This window comes from Hylobates moloch, unplaced genomic scaffold (assembly GCF_009828535.3).
Source record: "Hylobates moloch isolate HMO894 unplaced genomic scaffold, HMol_V3 SCAFFOLD_33, whole genome shotgun sequence".
Lineage (NCBI taxonomy): Eukaryota > Metazoa > Chordata > Mammalia > Primates > Hylobatidae > Hylobates > Hylobates moloch.
The window spans coordinates 2,743,665-2,760,376 of record NW_026652308.1 but is presented as its reverse complement, the minus strand read 5'-3'; the positions used below and the strand labels follow the sequence as shown (position 1 = coordinate 2,760,376).

The 16,712-nt window shown below is 41.2% G+C and overlaps 1 protein-coding gene across 2 annotated transcripts in view; it reads left to right on the top strand.

Annotated features, from left to right (window-relative positions):
* Positions 1 to 209: 209 nt before the first annotated feature.
* The window catches only part of LOC116463316 (recQ-like DNA helicase BLM), a 99,213-nt gene continuing 82,710 nt past the window's right edge, over positions 210 to 16,712 (top strand). The window contains exons 1-2 of one of the 2 annotated variants that reach the window (XM_058434582.1): positions 210 to 288; positions 6,539 to 6,648. The gene's annotated coding sequence lies outside the window, so the exon portion shown is untranslated. The remainder of the gene's footprint in view (positions 289 to 6,538; positions 6,649 to 16,712) is intronic. The other variant, XM_032146352.2, reaches the window with a different exon arrangement.

Genomic DNA, 16,712 nt, shown 5'->3' with positions numbered 1-16,712 from the left:
CCGGAAGCCCGAGATGTAACCGTAGTCACCTGACCCTCCCGTCCGGACTCTGATTGGGCTTTGGAGATACGTGTCCCTCCCGGCGCTCTACGGCGACCCCGCCCCAGCAGCCTGAGGGGGCGGGAACAGATGTCGGAGTGCGACAGTATTGGTTGGCTTCCCCAGGAAGCAGCCAATCGGAATAGGCAGGCTTCCGGCGCGAAGTGAGCCAGCGCTCGGCGCGGCGGCCGTGGTCGCGGCGCGGGAAGTTTGGATCCTGGTTCCGTCCGCTAGGAGTCTGCGTGCGAGGTGAGTGCCGCGCGCGTAACTACAGGTCGGTCCGCATTGATCTAGCCTTGCTCTGGCGGCCCGGCCCGGAGCTGGAGGCCGCTCGGGTTCTTCCGTTTCCTGCACTGGTTCGCCTCGGCCCGCTGAGTCCTCTAGTCTGGCCAACATCCTGGGAGGACAGCAGATACATAAATACGTTCCCAAATGGGGAAACAGAGGCCCGGGGCGGGGGCGAACTCTGCCAAGGTCTCTTGGGGCGTCGGAGGCCAAGCATGGGCTAGGACCCGGCATGTTCTTGACCATGTACTCCAGTGCCTAACATGATGCCCTGCACAGAGTAATCCCAGCCCAGGCCTCTGGCACTACTACCTCCGTGTCCCTCCTGAGGAACAACGAAAACACTTTGTACTTTTTCTGTGGTTTTCCATAATCACGAGCTGGGCTACTCTTGTTTTTGAGTGTCTACTGTGTGCCATGTTCCTGGCACCCGTGATCTTACAACTGTAGCTTTACGATATCCCAGCAAAGCGAAGTGGTTAAGAATACTGCATCAGATTGCTTGGGTTCGAATTCTGGCTCTTTCACATTGAGCTCGGTGTCTACTGCACGTTACTGAAACACTAAGTGTCTTAGTTTTCGTCTGTCATATGGGGGAAATGGTCTCTTCTACTTCCTGGCGTTTTTGTTAGGATTAAACGACTTAATATATGCAATAATAAATGCTTCGAAGACTACCTGTTACATAATACACAGTAAGGGTTCTGTTATCATTACCCAGAGAATCGGATGAAATTGTCCCCATTTTAGACATGGAGAAATCTGAAGCACAAAGAGGTTGTCTCTGTACAGAAAGAGCATTTGGTGATTAAGTGCTAGAGATACAGGATTTGAACTAAGAGCGCCTGATTTTAAAGCACGTCCCACAACATTAGGCTTTCTCCAATACCCCTCACCTGTCCTTAGGTCACACAGAACTTTAGGTACCTCATGGCGTGAGATGGAGCAGGTGACTGACAGCTCCTTGTGCCACCCATGCAGATAAATAACACTTGTGTGCCACTGTCAAGATTAAGGGACAGGAATTCGAGAGACTGCATGAGAGATCAGAAGGTGAAGAAGGGGGTAGGCAAAAGTATTCTGTTTGGGGAATAGTAAATAGAATTAATTGAATCAACATTTTGTTAGCTGGGCTGCTTATACTGTCAGAAAGTAGCTATAATCTACTGGGAGGAAATGAAATTTCTGGGTCCTGTGTCACTTTCAGTGCCACTCACCATGATAGGTACCTTATACGTATAGATTACAGTCCTATCAGTAACCTGGAGAAGTAGTTATTTCCTTCATTTTACTGTGGAAACTAAGAGTTAAAAAATTAGAAAAAGACCATAGTGTTAGATGTGCAGTAAAACAACATGCTGGGAAATTCTACACATCCACGTTAGGACAGTTGGTATTACCTATAAGCAGGAAGGGAAGAGAAAAAGGTAACGGGAATGAGTGATAGTTTATTTGTTTTGATTTTTAAATTTTTATCTGTTTTTCCTTTTTCATAGTCATTCCTGGAATGAGTGAGATTTTTTTTTTTTTTCGAGATGGAGTCTTGCTCTGTCACCCGGGCTGGAGTGCAGTGGTGCGATCTTGGCTCACTGCAAGCTCCACCTCCCGGGTTCATGCCATTCTCCTGCCTCAGCCTGCCAAGTAGGTGGGACTACAGGCGCCCGCCACCATGCCCAGCTAATTTTTTGTATTTTTAGTAGAGACGGGGTTTCACCATGTTAGCCAGGATGGTCTTGATCTCATGACCTCGTGATCCACCCGCCTCAGCCTCCCAAAGTGCTGGGATTACAGGCGTGAGCCACCGCACCCGGCCATGAGTGAGATTTTAAATATATCTGAAATGAGGCCGGGCACAGTGGCTCACACCCATAATCCCAGCACTTTGGGAGGCTGAGGCGGGTGAATCACCTGAGGCCAGGAGTTGGAGACTTGCCTCACCAACATGGCAAAACTCCCTCTCTATAGTAAATACAAAAATTATCTGGGCATGGTGGTGTGCGCCTGTGGTTCTCGCTACTGGGGAGGCTGAGGCACGCTTGAACCCAGGAGGCTGCAGTTAGTCAAGATTGCACCACTGCACTCCATCCTGGGCGACAGAGTGAGAGTCCATCAGTCAATCTACCTGAAATGTTTTATGCCTTTAAAAGAGAGAGAATAGGGCCGAATTGAACTTTTTAAATTTGGTTGGTGGGTACATGGGTGTAATTCTATTTTCTGTATCTTTATGCAAGAAATATTAAAAATTAAAAGATATACATATATTTTAATTTACATATATATGTTTTTTTTTTTTCTAAGAGAAACATGGACAGAATAAAGAGGTCCAAGATAATTGTAGAATAATCCTAGGACTTCAGTGCTGAAAGCCCTTAAGGGTCTCCATTACCTGTAGGATAAAATCTAAACTCCTTAGCATAATACCAGAGGCTTTTGAGCGTTCTGTTTCTCTAACACATACTATTCTACCTCAGCCTTTGTACCAGTAGTTCATAGACTACTCTTCTTCACAGCCTCAGTCCTGTCTGTAAAGTTCCACTTGTCCTTCAAGATCCAATTCAGTGTTCTTTGAAAAGCTGCTCTATCACTTGCCTGTTTTTCCTTAATCTGGGAAGCCATAGTCTTTTAAGAAAAGACTTGATTGTCAGACTTATCTCGTTGCATTGTAATTATTTGTTGACATGTCTATTTTCTGCTAGTCTATAAGCTCCTTGAAGGCAGTGATAATGTCTCGCCCATCTCTGTACTTCAGTGCCTACCATGATGCCTGGCACAGAGTAGTCACTGTAGATATTAGCTGAATGAAAAATACAAGTTGAAGACAGAAAGTGGAAGTTCTTGGAGTTATGACATATGGACTTTGTTCTCTGGAATGACAGGGAACTATTGAGTTTACTTTGTTTAAAAATTCCTGTATTTTATTGAAACATATTCTCAATGTCAAGAAAAATATTCCAGTCATAATCCTATCTTTCAAACACTTGAACTATTTTTATTTTCCATGAGTCCTTTCCAAATTTCAGCTATAAAATTAGTTATACAGATTTAGCTGTATAGATTTCTTAGGTAGCTATAGCCTTAATGTAGTCATAATTTAAGTGTTTTTCTTTTTTCTTTCTTTTTAAACCTGACACTTGAGGAATTTTTTTTTCTTTTCTTTTCTTTTCTTTTTTTTTTTTTTTGAGACAGGGCTCACTACAGCTCCAACCTCCCGGGCTCAAGTGATCGTCCCACCTCAGCTGGGAGTACAGGGGTGTGCCACCATGCCTGGCTAATTTTTGTATTTGTTGTAGAAATGGGCTTTTGATTTTTTGTAGAGATAGGGTTTCACCATGTTGTCCAGGCTGATCTCGAACTCGTAGGCTCAAGCAGTTTGCCCATAGAGTGCTGGGATTACAGGTGTGAGCCACCGAGCCTGGCCTGCTTTTTTCAATATTAAATTATTTCCTGGCTGGGCGTGGTAGCTCATGCCTATGATCCCAGCACTTTGGGAAACCAAGGTGGGGGACTGCTTGAGCCCAGGAGTTCAAGACCAGCCTGGGCAACATGGCAAAACCCCGTCTCTACCAAAAAATAAAATAAAAATCTAAATAAATTATTTGTTTTAGTGGATCAGTCTTCATGCTTGTCATTTATCTTATAAATTTTCGCAATATTCTTCTCTCTTTGGTTTAATAGGTATGAAATGATGCTCTGTGTTATTATTAGAAAAATTTGACAATTTTTTCATAAATTTACTTAGTGTCTGTATATTCTGGTGAGCTGTTGTGTTTATATTCCCTGAACATTTGTTCACTGGAACTGGATGTTCTTTATATATTTTTAGTATTAATCGTTTATCTGTTATTTGTTGCTAGTTTTTCTTTTCTTTTTTCTTTTTTGAGATGGAGTCTCGTTCTGTTGCTCAGGCTGAAGTGCAGTGGCATGATCTCAGCTCACTACAACCTCTGTCTCCCGAGTTCAATCGATTCTCCTGCCTCAGCCTCCTGGGTAGCTGGGATTACAGGCACCCACCACCACACCTGGCTAATTTTTGTATTTTTGGTACAGATGGGGTTTCACCATGTCAGGCTGGTCTCAAACTCCTGACCTCAGGTAATCTACCCACTTTGGCTAGATTTTTGGCTAAAAACTTTTTTTTTATTATGAGAACCAAGATACATTTGTAAAAATATACATAATTTCGCTGGAAACCAAGAGTTAAAGTGGCTTACGCCTGTAATCCCAGCACTTTAGGAGGCTGAGGCAGGTGGATCACTTAAGGGCAGGAGTTTGAGACCAGCCTGGCCAACAGGGTGAAACCCCATCTCTTTTTTTTTTTTGAGACAGAGACTTGCTTTCTCTCCCAGTCTGGAGTGCAGTGGCGAGATCTTGGCTCACTGAAAGCTCCGCCTCCCGGCTTCACACCATTCTCCTGCCTCAGCCTCCCGAGTAGCTGGGACTACAGGCACCCGCCACCACGCCCGGCTAATTTTTTGTATTTTTAGTAGAGACGGGGTTTCACCATGTTAGCCAGGATGGTCTCAATCTCCTGACCTCGTGATCCACCCGCCTCAGCCTCCCAAAGTGCTGGGATTACAGGTGTGAGCCACCGCACCTAGCGAAACCCCATCTCTACTAAAATACAAAAATTAGCCGGCCGTGGTGGCCCATGTCTGTAATCCCAGCTACTTGGGAGGCTGAGGCAGGAGAATCACTTGAACCTGGGCAGTGGAGGTTGCAGTGAGCCTAGATCACGATCACGCCATTGCACTCCAGCCTGGGCAACAGAATGAGACTCCCTCTCAAAAAATGAAAATAAAAAAAAGTTACATAATTTAAAGAATAGTTACAAAGAAATTACAAAGTTTAGTTATGCATACAAATTATATTGTATCCATAGTAAATTGAAGACTCATTATAAAATTATACTTACACATAACTATCATCTAGATCAAAAAAGAAATAGAATATTACCAGGATCCCAGGACCCCAGAAGCGTATCTTTCTCATACCTCCTCCCTATGTTAGGGATAACTATTGTCCCAATTATTTATTTATTTATTTTGAGACAGAGTTTTGCTCTTGTTGCCCATTCTGGAGTGCAGTGGCACGATCTCGGCTCACTGCAACCTCTGCTTCCTGGGTTCAAGTGATTCTCCTGCCTCAGCCTCCGAAGTAGCTTGGATTACAGGTGCCTGCCACCATGGCTGGCTAATTTTTTCTATTTTTAGTACAGACAGGGTTACACCATGTTGGCCAGGCTGGTCTCAAACTCCTGACCTCAGGTAATCTGCCTGCCTCGGCCTCCCAAAGTGCTGGGATTACAGGCATGAGCCACCACACCTGGCCCTATTGTCCCGATTTTTGTGATAATGCTTTTCTTGTCTTCATAGTTTGCCCTGATCTATGCATCTGTAAATAATATAGTTCAGTTTTGCCTGGTTTTGAGCTCTGTAAATGGGATGATAGTATATGCATTCTACTGAGTCTTTCTAGTTTGCATTATTATGTTTGTGAGATTCTTCCACGTTGTAGATATAGTTTTTCTTTTCTTTTTTTTTTTTAATAGTAATTTTGGCTAGGCATGGTAGCGCACTTCTATAATCCCAGCACTTTGGGAGGCTGAGGAAGCAAGATCTCTTGAGGCCAGGAGTTCAAGAGCAGTCTGGCAACAATGGGAGACTTGTCTCTATAAAAAATTTTAAAAATTAGTTGAGCATGATGGCATGCACCTGTAGTTCCAGATTCTCCAGAGGCTGAGGCAGGAGGATCACTTGAGCTTAGGAGTTTGAGGCTGCAGTGAACTATGATTGTGCCATTGCACTCTAGCCTGAGTGACAGAGCAAGACCTTGTCTCTAAAAAAAAAAATTTTTTTTAATTGTTTCTCTTAACCTCTTAACAGAGTTTTACATGTATAGGACCACATAGCCACAATGTTGTATGGCAGATCTCTAGAATGCATTCATTTTGCATTACTGAAACTTTATACTTTTTGATTAACAACTCCCCATTTCCTGAAAGCCCCTACCCTGGCAACCACTGTGCCCCTCTTTGCTTCTATGAGTTTGCCTATTTTAGATACCTCATTGCAGTGGAATCATGTAGTATTTGTCCTGTGACTGGCTTATTTCACTTTGCATAATGGCTTCAAGGTTCATCTGTGTCATCTCATGTTGCAAGATTTTTTAAAGAATTTTTTATTATTCAACTTAATTGTATTTTATTATTTTTCAGACAGGGTCTTGCTCAGCTGTCCAGGCTGGAATGCAGTAGAATGATCATAGCTCACTGCAGCCTCGAACTCCTGGGCTCAAATGATCCTTCTGCCTCAGCCTCCCGAGAAGGTGAGACTACAGGAGTGCACCACCATGCCTGGCTAACTTTTTTATTTTTTGTAGATACTGGATCTCACTTTGTTGCCTAGGCTAGTCTCAAACTCCTGGGCTCAAGCGATACTCCTGCCTTGGCCTCCCAAAGTGCTGGGATTACAAGCATGAGCCACTGCATCTAGTCAGTTTTTTTCTTTTTAAAGGCTGAATATTTCATTCTACGTGTATACCACTGTAAAGAAAACTCCATTTCCTCTCTACTCTGTACCCATATAATAATTCTTCACTTCTATCACCAAATGTGTGGTGTTTTTTTTCCCCACAATAGTTCAGTTCTTTAGCAGACACTGGTTGTCCTACATTTAGCTCAGGTCTGACACTAACTGCCAGGTGTTAGTGCAGACCCCATATGTTAAGTCCTCCCTGTCCACCCCCATTCCAGACCCCCCACTTCAGACTACAAGCACAAGTGGTAAGTCCTCCACATTCAGCTCACAGAAAAGTTTCCTCACTAGATTATCAGCTTATTATCAACAACTCAGAAGCAGCCAGCTGGAAGAAATACACAGGACAAGGTATGTGGGAAGGGATGTGTCACTTCCATGCCCTCTCCAGGCACACCAGCCTCCAACCATCTCTACATGTTCTCACCAACCTAGAAGCTCCCTGAGCCCTATCCTTCTGGGTTTTTATGTAGGCCTCTTTATCTAGACATGATTGATTAAATAATTGGCCATTGGTGATTAAGTCACTCCCCAGCCCCTTTGTCTTCCCCAGAGGAAGTTTCATTTTGTTTTTTTGAGGAGTCTCACTCTGTCGCCCAGGCTGGAGTGCAGTGGTATGATCTTGGCTCACTGCAACCTCTACCTGCTGGGTTCAAGAGATTCTCATGTTTCAGCCTACTGAATAGCTGGGGTTATAGGCGTGCACCATCATGCCTGGCTAATTTTTGTATTTTTAGTAGAGATAGGGTTTTGCCATGTTGGCCAGGATGGTCTCGAACTCCTGATCTCAGGTGATCTGCCCACCTTGGCCTCCCAAGGTGCTGGGATTACAGGCATAAGCCACCATGCCCGGCCCCCAGAAGAAGGTTTTATTGAATTAATTACAAACTGATAGGTCAAAGAGTGTGTATGTTTTACCTTACTATGTAATACTAAATTGTTTTCAAAAGTGCTTGCACTCCCACCAATGTATTAGATTTTCCGTTGCTCTGCATGCTGGCTAATACTTTATATTTTTATTTTTATTTTTATTTTCCAGTCTGGTATATTCATGTATAGTAGTATTTTCTGGTAGCATTAATTTCTCTGATTATTAGCGAAGATGAGTACCTTGATGTGTTTATGGGCTATTTCCTCTTTTTTACAGTTCCCCCCCCCCCTTTTTTTTTTTTTTGAGGCAGAGTCCCACTCTGTCGCCCAGGCTGGAGTGCAGTGGCACCATCGGCTCACTGCAAGCTCCACCTCCCGGGTTCACGCCATTCTCCTGCCTCAGCCTCCCAAGTAGCTGGGACTATAGGCGCCCGCCACCATGCCCGGCTAGTTTTTTTTTTTTTGGATTGTTTTAGTAGAGACATGGTTTCACCGTGTTAGCCAGGGTGGCCTCAATCTCCTGACCTCGTGATCTGCCCGCCTTGGCCTCCCAAAGTGTTGGGATTACAGGCATGAGCCACTGCGCCTGGCCTACAGTCCCTTTTTAAGTTTTCTGTCTTCTCTATTGAGTTGTCTCTGTTTTATGTACATATAAACATGTTTATATATAGTTACCTACATTTTTATATATACGTACATACACATGTGTACATAGGTATAGAAGATATCTTCTACTTTGGCTTTTTAAGTGGATTTAACATAATTTTAGTCAATGATTTTTTTTATTTTTACATTTCTTTAAATTGACATAATTGTACCCCAACAATTTATAGGGTACATAGTGATATTTTGATACATATACTGTATAATGATCAGATCAGGGTAATTAGCATATCTATCATCTTAAAACATTTATCATTTCCTTGTGTTGGGAGCATTCAATATCCTCCTTCTAGCTATTTGAAACTGTATAGTACATTATTGTTAACTGTAGTCATCCTGTAGTGCTACAGAACACCAGAACTTATTCTTCCCATCTAGCTGTAATTTTGTATTCTTTTCTTTTCTTTTTTTTTTTTTTGAGATGTAGTTTCACTCTTGTTGCCCAGGCTGGAGTGCAATGGCACAATCTCGGCTCACTGCAACCTCTGCCTCCTGGGTTCAAGCAATTCTCCTGCCTCAGCCTCCCAAGTAGCTAGGATTACAGGCATGCACCACCACGCCGGGATAATTTTGCATTTTTAGTAGAGACGGGGTTTCTCCATGTCGGTCAGACTGATCTCAAACTCCTGACCTCAGGTGATCCACCCACCTCGGCCTCCCAAAGTGCTGGGATTACAGGCATGAGCCACCACACCCAGCCAATTTTGTGTTCTTTAACAAATCTCCCCCTACACCTTTCCCCCTACCCTTCCCAGCCTCCAGTGTCCTCTGTTCTAGGTTTTACTTCTATGAGAGCAACGATTTTTAGGTTCCACATATGAGTGAGAACATGTGGTGTTTAACTGTCTGTTCTTTATTCCACTTAACATAATGCCCTCAGGTTCCATGTTGCTGTGAATAACAGGATTTTATTCTTTTTTATGGCTGAATAGTATTCTGTTGTATATATGTACTACATTTTTTTTAATTCATTCATCGCTTGTTGAACACCTTGGTTGATTCCATATCTTGGCTATTGTGAATAGTGCTGCAGTAAGCATGGGGGTGCAAATGTCTCTTTGATATACTGACATCTTTTCCTTTGGATAAGTGCTCAGTAGTGGGTTTGCTGAATCATATGGTAGGTCTATTTGTAGTTATTTGAGGAACTTCCATACTGTTCTCCATAGTGGCTGTACTAGTTTATATTCTCACCATCAGTGGAAGTGTAAGAGTTCTCTTTTCTCTGCATCCTTACCAGCATTTGCTATTTTCTGTCTTTTTGATAATAGCTATCTTAACTGGGGTAGGATGATACTTCATTGTGTTGTTTTTGTTTTTTTAATTTTTAAAATTTTTTGTAGAGACGGTGTCTTGCTGTGTTGCCCAAGCCGGTCCTGAACTCCTAGCCTCAAGCAATCCTCCCACCTCAACCTCCTAAAGTGCTAGGATTCAAGGCATGAGCCACTGTGCCTGACCCTAATTGTGGTTTTGATTTACACTATTTTTTTAACATCTTTTATTGTGAATTATTGTATATTTCATAGATACAACTTGTACATGAATGAGCTAATACAGTAGGCCTGAAACTGTTACCTTCAGAAAAGCCTGCTTGCAAAATTGGTCCTTGGCTGTGTCTGGGAACTTGGCTTTTGAAACCTTTCCTACACTGATCAGGTTGTTTTGCCCACTGTGGCTACAGTGGGCACTAATACCTGTTTTCCTTCTGGGAGTCTGAAATTTTGGTGGGAGGAAGGTGCCTAAGTGACCAGCCCTCAATAAAACCCCTAGATTCAGAGTCTCTAACCAGCTTCTTTTGGGCAGAAACATTGCACACACATAGCTGCATTTTCACTGAGAGAGCGTGCACTTTCTCAGGAGTTAGAGAGCATTGGAAGCCTGCACATGAATTCCTACAGACACTACTTGATGTGTTTTTTTTTCCCTTGCTGATCTGGCTGTGTATCCTTAAAGTGTTGGTAATATAATAAATGTTAGCTGTGAGTACAACTATACACTGAGTCCCGTAAGTTCTTCTAGCAAAGTATTGAAGTTAGGTATTAAGTTCCTCCAGAAAAAAAAAACTGGAATTTTGATTAGAAATGCATCAAGTTATAGATGAATTTGGGGAGAATTAGCATCTCAATATTGTCTTCCAATGTGAATATGGTTCATATGATTGTTTCCTCCCTCCTTGACTTAACGACTTACAATTTTCTTTTCTTTTTTTGAGACAGAGTCTTGCTCCCTCACCCAGGCTAGAGCAAGTGGTGCAATCACAGCTTACTGCAGCCTCAACCTCCTGGGCTCAGGTGATTCTCCCACCTCAGCCTCCTAAGTAGCTGGGACCATAGGCACGTGCCACCATGACCAACAAATATTTGTATTTTTGTAGAGACAGGGTTTTGCTGTGTTGCCCAGGCTGCTCTCAAACTCCTGGGCTCGAGTGATCCACCCACCTTGGCCTCCCGAAGTGCTGGGATTATAGGCATGAGCCACTGTGCCTGGCCCAATTTTCTGAATAGATATCAAGGACATAATTTGTTAGATGTATTTTTAGGTATATAATATTTTTTTAATTAATTAATTTATTTATTTATTTTGATACAGGGTCTCACTCTGTCGCCCAGACTGAAGTGCAGTGGCGTGATCTCAGCTCACCGCAACGCCTGCCTTCCAGGCTCAAGCGATTTTCCTGCCTCAGCCTCCCGGGTAGCTGGGATTATAGGCACGTGCCAGTACTGCCACCACGCTCAGTTAATTTTTGTATATTTAGTAGAGACGGGGTTTCACCATGTTGGCCAGGCTGGTCTCGAACTTCTGACCTCAAATGATCCACCCGCCTTGGCCTCCCAAAGTGCTGAGATTACAGGCATGAGCCACTGCACCTGGCCGGGTATTTAAATTTTTGATGTCATCGTAAATAAGTTTTCTGACATTTTATTTTTTGTTTATTGGTGATATAGAAAAACAATTTATTTTTGTATATTGACCTTGTCTCCGGTAGTCTTCCTAAACACGCTGTCTTAGTTTTCTATAGCTGCTGTAATAAATTACTGTAAACTTAGTGGCTTAAAACAACATAGAGGCCGGGAACATTGGCTCATGCCTGTAATCTCAGCAATTTGGGAGGCCAAGGTGGGAGTGTCGCGGGAGCCCAGAAATTCGAGACCAGCCTGGGCAACACAGTGAGTCCCTGTCTCTGTTTAAAAATAACAACACACGGTGGCTCACACCTGTAATCCCAGCACTTTGAGAGGCCAAGGCGGGCAGGTCACCTGAGGTCAGGAGTTTGAGACTAGCCTGGCCCACATGGCGAAACTCCATCTCTACTAAAAATACAAAAATTAGCCAGGCATGGTGGTATGCGCTTGTAATCCCAGCTACTCAGGAGGCTGAGGCAGGAGAATTGCTTGAGCCCAGGAGACGGAGGTTGCAGTTTGCCAAGATCGCGCCACTGTACTCCAGCCTGGGCAACAAGAGAGAAACTCAGTTTCAAAATAAATAAAATAAATAAAAACAACAACAACATAGATTTATTATCTTAGAGTTGTGTAGTTCAGAAGTCTGAATGGGTTTCATTGGGCTAAAGTCAAGGTGTTGGCAGGCTAAGTTCCTTTCTAGAGGCTCAAGGGCAGAATCCATTTCCTTCCCCTTTTCAGCTTTTAGAGACTATTCATATTCCTTGACTCTTGGCTTTCCTCCTCCATTATCAAAGCCAGCAACTTCGAGTCCTCCTGAAGTTGCCATCTTTCTGGTCTGGCATCTTATTTCCTCTTCCACTTAAAAGACACTTGTGATTACATTGGGTCCATCTGGTTAGTCCAGGTTGATCTTCCTATTTTAAGGTCAGCTTATTAGCAATCTTAATTCCGTATGACAGTAATTCACCTTTGTCATGTAACCAAGCATATTCACAACATCCAAGGATCAGGATATAGACATCTTTGGATGGGTGTGGGAGATGGGGATAGTGGTGGTGGTCACATTATTCTGCCTCCTACATTCACTTAAGTTTTTTGTTTGTTTGTTTTTTGTTTTTTTTTGGTGAGACGAAGTCTCGCTCTATCACCCAGGCTGGAGTGCAGTGGTGTGATCTCGGCTCACTGCAACCTCTGCCTCCCAGGTTCAAGCGATTCTCCTGCCTCAGCCTCCCAAGTAGCTGGGACTACAGGCACGTGCCACCACGACCACCTAATTTATTTTTTATTTTTTATTTTTAGTAGAGACGGGGTTTCACTATGTTGGCCAGGCTGATCTCGAACTCCTGACCTTGTGATCCACCCACCTTGGCCTCCCAAAGTGCTGGGATTACAGGCTTGAGCCACTGCATCCGGCCAAGAATTTTAATAATTTAATCTGAAGATTCTTTTAGATGTTCCACACACAAAATTATAGCCTTTGTGAATATTAATGATTTTACATCTTTCCAGTTAACACACCCTTTATTTATTGTTCATGCTCTACTGCTCTGGCTTGGACTTCCAGTGTATATCAGATAAAAGTGTTGATAGTGGGCATTCTGGAATTGTTCCTGATCTAAAAAGAAAAAAGTTTCCTAAATTTCATCTTACTGTATTCTCTCAGTCAGGTTATAGAAGTTCCTTTCTATTCCTGTTTGATAAGAGTTGTTTTTTGTTTTTGTTTTTGTTTTTGTTTTGAGATGGAGTCTTGCTCTGCCACCCAGGCTGGAGTGCAGTGGCACGATCTTGGCCCACTGCAACTTCTGCCTCCCGGTTCAAGTGATTCTCCTGTCTCAGCCTCCCAAGTAGCTGAGACTAGAGGCTGCGCCACCGCGCCCAGCTAATTTTTGTATTTTAGGTAGAGACGGGGTTTCACCATATTGGCCAGACTGGTCTCGAACTCCTGACCTCGTGATCTGCCCGTCTCAGCCTCCCAAGGTGCTGGGATTACAGAAGTGAGCCACCATGCCCGGCGTGATGAGAGTTTTCATTATGAATGGATTTCACTGTGAATGGATGTTTGATTTTATCATAAGCTTATTTTAGAAGTCTTGAGACAGTGATATGATTGTTCAGCTTTAATGTTGTGGTGAGTTATATTAATTGATTTTTAAATGTCGAACCACTTCTGAGTCATTTTTTAGACAATACAACTTGGTCTCGGTATTTTTTATATTATTTATTTATTTATCCTTTTAGACAGGGCCTCACTCTGTTACCCAGGCTGGAGTGCAGTGGCGTGACTTCAGCTCACTGCAGCCTTGATCTCCCAAGTCATTCTCCCATCTCAGCTTCCCAAGTAGCTGGGACTATAGGCAAGTGTCACTATGCCCAGTTAATTTTTATAGATTTTTGTAGAGATGAAATTTAATCACACTGCCCAGGCTGGTCTCGAAATCCTGGGCTCAAGCAATCCTCCTGCCTTGGCCTCCAAAAGCGCTAGGATTATAGGTGTGAGTCACCATGCCTGTGGCTCGTGGTATATTTTATACATGGCTAGATTTACTTTGCTAACATATTGTTTGGGACTTTTGCATCTACATTTATGAAAAAGAATCAGCCTGGAATTTTTCACTGATGAGCTGCCCTTGCAGGACTTAGTATCAGACTTATGCTAGCCTCACAGAATGAGTTGGGGAGTTGGTTCTTTCTATACTTTGGAATCGTTTATGTAAAACTGGAATATTTTACTGCCATAAGTGCTTAGAAGAACTCACCTGCGCCACTCTGGTCTTGATGCTATCTTTGTGGGTAGATTTTTGACCATCTTTAGGACTTCTTTAATGGTTATAAGGCTATTAGGTTTTCTGTTTATTTTTGAGTGAGTTTTGATAAGTTAATTTTTAAGGAATGTGTCCATCTCATCTAAATTTTAAAATTTATTGATGCAAAGTTGTTCATAACAGCCTAATGTTATCTTTTAATATCTATAGCATATGTAGTTAAATCTCATCTTTCAATCTCTTCTTTTTATGTCTTTTCACAGAACAAACTTGGTTTATTGATCCTCTCTATTATGTATCTATTATTTTTTACTCTTAAAATTTTTTTTTAAATCTATTTATTTATTTATTTTGAGACCGATTTATGAAACTGGCTAATTTTTGTATTTTTGGTAGAGATGGGGTTTCACCATGTTGCCAAGGCTGGTCTTGAACTCCTGGCCTCAAGCGATCCACCTGCTTTGGCCTCCCAAAGTGCTGGGATTACAGGCATGAGCCACTGCGTCTGACCCTCTTATCTTTAAAACTTCCTCCTTTCTATTTTCATCAGGCTTATTTTTTCAGTTTCTTTCTTTTCTAATAATTAGAGTCATCCATTTTCTTGTAACTACTTCTTTAGTTGCATATTACATATTTTTATGTGTAGACTTCCATTATTCAGTTTAAAGTGTATTTGAATACTCACTATGATATCTTACTTGACCGATGGCTTATTCACAAGTATATTTCTTGATTTTCAATACAAAGGGATTTTCTAGATCTCATTTTCTTTATTTTGAAGTTTTAAAAACCTACAGAAAAAAAAAACCTACAGAAAAGTTGAAGAATTAGTGCAGTATATCATCTTCCCAAGTAAACAATTTACATTCATAAAAATAGTTCATATATTAGGTAACAAGGAAAACATTAGTAATTTCATAAAGTAGAAATATTATAATTATGATCACCATGCAACAAAACTAGAAATTAAAAATGAAATTTATAAAAAAGCAGAAAGGCCCTTCCATCTGGAAAATTGAAAACAACTATTGGATGTAAGGAAAATAGAAACTGAAATAAAGGATTTCTGAAAATTAACGAAGTGAAAACACAGCATATCAGATTCTAAAAAAAAAAAAAAAGGTAAGGCACTAATCAGGGGAAAATTTATAATCTTCAGTACATGTTATAAATGAAGAAAGGGAAATAATGAAGTAAATTCCAAAACTTAGAAAGTTAGGAAAAGAAAAACAAGTAAATCAAAGGAAAGCACAAGAGAATAAATAAAGATAAAAAGAGAAATTAGTAAGAGAACAGAAAAACATCTGATTCAAAAATTAAGATTTTTATCTTGGCTGGGCGCGGTGGCTCACGCCAGTAATCCCAGCACTTTGGGAGGCCGAAGCAGGCAGATCACAAGGTCAGGAGATCAAGACTATCCTGTCCAACACGGTGAAACCCCGTCTCTACTAAATACAAAAACTTAGCCAGGCGTGGTGGCATGTGCCTGTAATCCCAGCTACTCGGGAGGCTGAGGCAGGAGAATTGCTTGAACCTGGAAGGCAGAGTTTGCAGTGAGCCGAGATCGTGCCACTGCACTCTAGCCTGGGCGACAGAGTGAGACTCTGTCTCAAAAAAATAAAAAAAAAAAGATTTGTATCTTGAATTGTTTAATGAAGCAAATAAATTAACCTAATAGAAATTACAAATATACAGAATAAGAAATGGTAAGTGGTAAGTAACCATTGACACAGGATAGTTTTTATAACAAGATTAATTTGCATACCTTTATGTAAACAAATTTGAAAACTAAAATGAAATGGATAATTATGTGTGAAAATCTTGTTTACCAAAATTGACTCAAGTAGATGTTGGAAGTTAAATAGCTCAATTTCCATTGAATAAGTTTTTAAGGTTATGAAATAACTATCTCACTGAAAAATAAAAAACATGAGGTCCAAATGGTTTAACAGGAAAATTCTACTACATTTATGGAGTCCAAATAATCCTAATGCTAAATAAATTGTTTTAGAACATAGAAAAGAAGGAAAACTTCCAAATTCTTTATTTTCTAAATAGCGTGGTATTGTAAATGCTGATTTAGTTGTCTGTCTCCAGTTGTTGAAGGGCTAAAGTGAAATAAAGTAAAACATCTTAAAACACTTTTTAGTTCTTAGACCCTCTTCTTTAAAGTAGCTTTATTGATATAGACTGCACATATTTAAAGTATACAATTTGTTCAGTTTTGACATACATGCATCATCACCATAATTCAGTTAATGAACATATCCATCACTCTCAAAAGTTTCTTCATCCCCCTTAATTCTGCCTTCTTGCTCTATTCTTGCCAGTCAACCACTTATCTGGTTTCTGTCACTGTAGAATAATTAGCATGTTCTAGGACTTTTAATAAATGTAATAATACAGTATGTATTCTTTTGTATCTCACTTCTTTTACACAGCATAATTATTTTATATTGGTTTTTATGAAGCAAGTATAAAACAAATATTTAACATACAAATTAAAGGTAGCACAAAGAAAATTACAGATGAATATTATGTATAAAAATTATGTAAAAGTTCTAAATAAAATACTACCAAACAGAACAGAATCCAGCACTCTATTACAAAAATATTAGCTCATCACCAAGATGTATACCAGGAATGCAAAGATAGTT